General features: G+C 38.3%; 1 long non-coding RNA gene across 1 annotated transcript; it reads right to left on the bottom strand.

The window, feature by feature from the left end:
- Window positions 1-1,160: 1,160 nt before the first annotated feature.
- LOC130457929 (uncharacterized) lies at window positions 1,161-5,858 on the bottom strand. The gene is made up of 3 exons (XR_008917159.1): window positions 4,295-5,858; window positions 3,008-3,059; window positions 1,161-2,510 (listed from the first exon to the last, which is right to left on the bottom strand). It is a non-coding gene; the product is annotated as an uncharacterized LOC130457929 (long non-coding RNA).
- Window positions 5,859-6,164: the final 306 nt, after the last annotated feature.

Below are 6,164 nucleotides of genomic sequence, written 5' to 3'. Positions count from 1 at the left end.
CTCTACATGCAAAAATTGCTAAGTGCTCCCTGCTGGACCTCCGCCTTGAGTTTATCATGGAAAGAAGGTAGCTGAGCTGGAAAGAGAGTATGAATGAATGCAATGAATTACCTTGACTGTAGGGATCAGTGGCATTATCTTCTTATAATGGGGCTAACACTCCATTCTGGTTGTAACTATTAAACCCTTTCCAGAAGCCTTATCAACATTTGCTTCTAAACTTTCAGAGTTCTGGAAGACCTCGTAACCACTGCTCAGCCTATGGGGAGTTAGTGTGTTTGATGTAGCTGGCCAAGCAGTCACCTTCCCCAAAACACTGAACAAGAACTCAAGGAAGAATAATGAAGCAGACCCAGGCTGAAAAGCCCTTCCCATGTGAGCCCTGACAGTCCTGGGAATGTTCATGCTTGCTGGGTGGCAAGGGCCACAGGCTGCTATCAGATTGGAGTTCAAGCACAGATAAAGACAAAAATAAAGACTTGTGGATGAACAAATTGACCTGCACGGTGATTATATATAAGACACACACACCAAAGATGACCTGGAAGATAAAGTTCACAACCATCCGAGCTCAGTCATCCCAGCTATCTCACAGTTATTGCTTGTGAATCAGATAAAGATGAGAGCGGGGTACTGCAGCAGGTCATGTGTGAAGGCAGCAAGATGAGGTTTGTGTTTGTCTGACATTTAAGAAGTAGCTAGAATTCAACCATTTACGGTCTGCTCTGGCAGATGGGATATAGCAGCAGCTCAGTAAGGATAAAGGGGGATGGGGAGTGGGGGGGATAGACAAAGACAGAGAGAAAGGGAGGGAAGGAGGAAGAGACAGAGGAGGGAGGGAGGGAGGGAAAGAGGGGGGTAGGAAGGGGAAAAGTAGAGAAAGAGACAGAGAAGAAGAGAAGAGAAGAGAAGAGAAGAGAAGAGAAGAGAAGAGAAGAGAAGAGAAGAGAAGAGAAGAGAAGAGAAGAGAAGAGAAGAGAAGAGAAGAGAAGAGAAGAGAAGAGAAGAGAAGAGAAGAGAAGAGAAGAGAAGAGAAGAGAAGAGAAGAGAAGAGGAAGAAGAAGAAGAAGAAGAAGAAGAAGAAGAAGAAGAAGAAGAAGAAGAAGAAGAAGAAGAAGAAGAAGAAGAAGAAGAAGAAGAAGAAGAAGAAGAGAGGGAGAGCACTAGAACCCAGTGACAAAATGAAAATCTTGGTGTAACAAAGTGACATGGTTGCTACACAGCTTAAAGGTGATTCTTAAGGGAAAGAAAAGACAGCACTTTGAAACCACATTACCTGATGAATGTTTTTTTTTTTTTTAACTGGAGGAAAGATTATTAACTAGTGGGATAATGATTACAGAGTAAATAGAAACTCTCAGGAAAATTGAAGTGAGAAAGTATTACGGCAAGGAGAAAGCTATTTCAGCCAAAAATCTTATAAAATAAAGGCAGAAAGGCTGCTGGAATGATACAGAATATCCCCTCACTAAAATAACAGCTTGCAAATGTAGTCACCATTTCATTAAGGTATGAATTCAGTTTTGCTTGATAAATATCCACCCAGTTTTAACTAACTACCCTGCAAGTCCAAACATGGAGTGACAAAGAATCTTCTCATGCAGATTTTGTCACTTTTATTTAATGGTCTAATGAAGGGTCCCAGCCAGAGAAGTAGATTATTGTAGAAATTAGAAAGAGATATGTGAAAGTCTGAATATGTTTATAAACCAAGGAAAAACTAGGCACAGGATTTAAATTTTTTTTTAGTTATATGTAGAAAACATTTTGATGATTGATTTTTTTGACATTTTAGAATTAAAGTTTTCTCCCTCCCAACCCTCCACCCTTCCCAAAAGTAATGAATAGTCTGATATAGGTTATATCTATACTTCTCTGTCATAAACATTCCCATATTACTTCTGTCATAGTAGAAGTCACATATCACAAATACAATAGAAATCTCATGAAGGAAATATAGTTGAGAATGGCATGCTTTGATCTATACTTAGACTCCCAAAGTTCCTTCTTTGGCTGTGGATTTCATTTTCATAATGAGTCTCTTGTGGTTATCTTCGAGACTTGCTTTGCTGATAGTGGTTTAGTCCTTAGTAGCTGATCATTGCACAGTATTTCTATTATTATATACATCGTTTTCCTGGTTCTGCTCACTTCACTTTACATCAGGTCTTAAAAGTCTTTCTAGGTTTTCCTGAACTCAAACTGTTTATCCATCTTTGTGATGTAATAGTATTCCATTACAATCATACACCACAGCTTGCTTATCCATTCCCTAGTGATGGACACCCTCTTAGTTTCCAATTCTTTTAGGTAAAAGTTTTGATGAAGGGGAGAGCACAGAATGTTTTGAACACAAGCTGAGCATTTATTTGCTGTCTTCCCAGCCAGTCTCATCTCCAGATGAAATCCTCACATAAAATCAGAACTCACCCTGAAAGGATTTTTCACATCTACTAATCCAACTGGAAACTGAAAAGTAAAAAAATACTGCCTGACAAATACCTGAAAACCTAAAAAGAAAACATATCAGTATTAGACCATACACTCTGGAAATGTCTTATTGACCCAATGTTCATTGATCCAGACAGCAAATAATTTCAAGGATCCTTTTCTCCCCTACCAAGAGGTCGTTTGGTATCTACATGTGTTTTCTCATGGAATGAGAGAGTTTTGTCCTAAATAGATGAATCCTTCAAATGTCAGGCATAAATATTTCAGTGAAGGTTGCTACAAATCTATCATATCCATGAAATTCATATTGCATGTACAGTGTCCAGCAGATAATATTTTCATTTACTGCTGATGTTTGTAGTCTATCTAACATGACTTTGTTAGGAAATACAATTCATTATGTTTATTGGTAAATTCTTTAATAAATATTTAAATCAAGTTGAGTATTGCAGTATCAGTGCAACATACAAGCTATCATTTTTAGTGAACTTCACATTCAAGTCATCTTAATTAAGCATCTACAGTATAGGTTTTAATCCTAGTTAAAACATGTTACCTTTATCACCTTGGCCATGTCACTTTTCCTCTCTGGGTCTTAGTTTCCTCATCTGTAGAATGAAGAGATTAGATTAGATAAGATCCATTCCAACTCTGTCTATAATCCTATGACACAATGTACCAGGCTCCATGCTAGCCCCAAGAAATACAAAAATGAAAATAAAATAAATCCTGCCCTCAAGAAGCTTACATTTTATTTGAGCTAATATGTGCATAAATAAGAATACAATATAAATAGGAAACAGATAAAAAGTAATTGTGGGTCAGAAAACATGAAGATGATGGGAACTGGGGGATCTTCATGTAGATAGTACCTCTAGAGCTAAATTTAAAGGAAAGTAGGCATTTTAAAAGGAAAAGGTGAGGAGGAAAGGCATTTCAAAGATGGAGGAAAGTCTGTGTAAAAGCACGGAAATGGAATATAATGAATGAGGAACAGCAAAAAGACTAGTTTAACTTAAGAGAATGGCATGGTAAGACTCTTTAAATATTTCAAAGGCTCTCAAGAGAAAGAAGGATTAAAGTTGTTCCAATCAGCCCCAGAAAAACAGAGATAGGGCAAAAAGATAATGTTAGAGGAAGGAAGATTTTGACTTAATATTAGGAAGAACAATTGAAACTCCCAAGATAAGAAATGTATTCCCTTGTTGTAAGGATGGGGGCAGGGCAAGATTTGGAACCCTGACATGAGGACTGAGGCAGAATCAGTAGCAGATGGAGGGCAAAGGATTCTGGGAAGGAAAAACTGACCTGGAGGAATTCTGAGAGCTTCTGATCTGGGACTAGGACCTGACAGGCCAGATTTGGAGGGTTGATGATTCAAGCCTAATATTGATCTCCTTCAAACAAACATCTCCAATCACCTCTAATGTAAGGAGAAGATATCTCAGACCCCTAAGGGGGGCTGTGAACTCTCAGAAAGGAGAGCCAAGCTCCCTTGTCCTATCCTGCTTTCCCTAACCTATTCCTTCTACAATCTCTTAGACCAAATAGATATATAAGCTAATAGAGGATTTGTTTTAGTTGGGAAGGGACAGTGAAATCTGAATGAGCAGAATTATATGCCATCCAGGCCAAGGACTGTTAAGATACAACAGGGCATCCTATTCCCTCCTTCTCTTGCCCTATTTACCTAAGAACCTATATGAAATCCATAATGCAGTCAGATACTTGTCAAGCCTCTCAATATAGTTTGAAAGGGTATACAATATGGAAATAGAGACAAATACCTCAAAGAGTGCCTGAGGCCATCTTCTCTGAGGTAAGGCCCCTTGCTGGAATTTACCTCTAGATCCTTTCCCAGGGAGAGGCACTGAAGACATCCATAAGTGTGGTTGAGAGGGGAAGCTTATCTTCAGGTCCTCTCCAGCCATTACTCCAGGGGACTCAGGCTGTAACTGTCTATCTCAGGGGAGGGAGAGAAAGACAACATTCAGACTCTCACAAGCCCTGGCTCTTTCCCTCTCATACTGTCCCTGTAACAGAAGCCCTTTCCTCTCTTCACTGATACAACATCATTATCAATGGAGAAGAGCTTTTATTACAACATCAAGAATATCCATTTTTACACTGGAAAGTAGTGAACTTTCTATCACTGGAAGTTTTCAAATAGAGTCTAGATGACCATGTGCCATTGGATAGCCGTTTAGGGTTTGAAGTTGGAGGATTGCTATCAAGGGACAGAATAATTTTGCCCAACTGGTATTAGTGGAAGTATTCCCAAGTCAAATTCCCAGGTCACGTTTGTCAGCATATTCAACTTAAAGATGCTATCAATCTTTCCTAGTAGATGTTTGGTTCTTGGAGTAGCAAAAGATCTTATATAGGCTCTGAGAACTTAAATTTGGAATGGACTTTAGGGATCATCTTATCCGACCTCATTTTACTCATGTTTAATAGTCAGAGAATATACAAGTACACACATATGATTCTCGCTATCCCATCCAATATAATAGTGTCATTTATGTTATTTTTCAGTCCTTTCTGACTCTTTGTGCCCCCATCTGGGGTTTCCTTGGCAATGCTCCTAGACTGATTTGCCATTTATTTTCCAGATCATTTAAAGATGAAGATACTGAGGCAAACTAGCTTAAGTGACTTGCCCAGGATCCCACTGCTGATAAGTGTTGGAGGCCAGATTTAAATTCAGGAAGAGGAGACTTCCTGACTCCAGGCCTGGCACTCTTTGTACTGTGCCACTTTGGCCTGTGAGATAAAACCAAACACCAATGTAGGATCATGAAACCCTGTTGTTATGTAGGCTGGCTGGTGGTCAAAACATGATTTTGTTTCACTTGAGGTCATGTTTCACCCAAACTAATAAATAATATTATTAATCAATATTATTAGGTAAAATACACATATTCTTGAGCAGATTAGTGAAGACAATTTGACCTTTTTTAGTTGAAATCATTAGAACTGTTCTTTCAGGGAATGCTCCCCAATTTCCTTTTTCAGTGCTACAATATAAAGACCAATGGACTTGGGAGTCAGAAAACCTGGGTTTAAGTCCCATATCTATCACCTAGTGGCTGAATAATTTTAGACAAATGAGTTAGTTGCTCCTAGTCTATAAAATGGAGGCAATACCACTTATACTACCTACCTCAAAAGGTGGGTTCTAAGAATTGAATGAGATAATTCATATAAAACATTCTGCAACTGAAAGCAGGATATAAATCTACATTCATTCATTTAACAAATATTTACTGATTGCTTACTATGTGCCTAGCACAGTAATAGGTGCTATTGGAGATATTTAGAAATAAATACAATTATCAGCTCTGCAAGGATCCAGGACAATTCCAAGGGACTCATAACAAAAAGGCTATCTACTATCATAGAAGGAACTGATGGAGTCTGAATGCAAATTAAAACATAGTGGTTTTCATTTTATTTCCCCTATGAATTTTTCTCTAGTGTAAACAATATGTCTTCTTTTATAACATGATGAACATGAAAATATGTGTTGTGTAATAACACATGTACAACCTACATCATATTGCCTGCCATCTCAGGGAAGAGGGAGGTGTGGGAGAGAGGGAAAGTAATTGGACCCCAAAATGTCAGAAAATGATTCCTAAAATGTATCAGCATGCAATCTGAAAGAAAAAAAATTAAAAAGAGATTCCTTGATACGTAGGGGTTCATATTAT

Source organism: Monodelphis domestica, chromosome 1 (genome assembly GCF_027887165.1).
Source record: "Monodelphis domestica isolate mMonDom1 chromosome 1, mMonDom1.pri, whole genome shotgun sequence".
NCBI classification, from domain to species: Eukaryota; Metazoa; Chordata; class Mammalia; order Didelphimorphia; family Didelphidae; genus Monodelphis; species Monodelphis domestica.
This window is presented reverse-complemented; position numbering and strand designations above follow the sequence as displayed.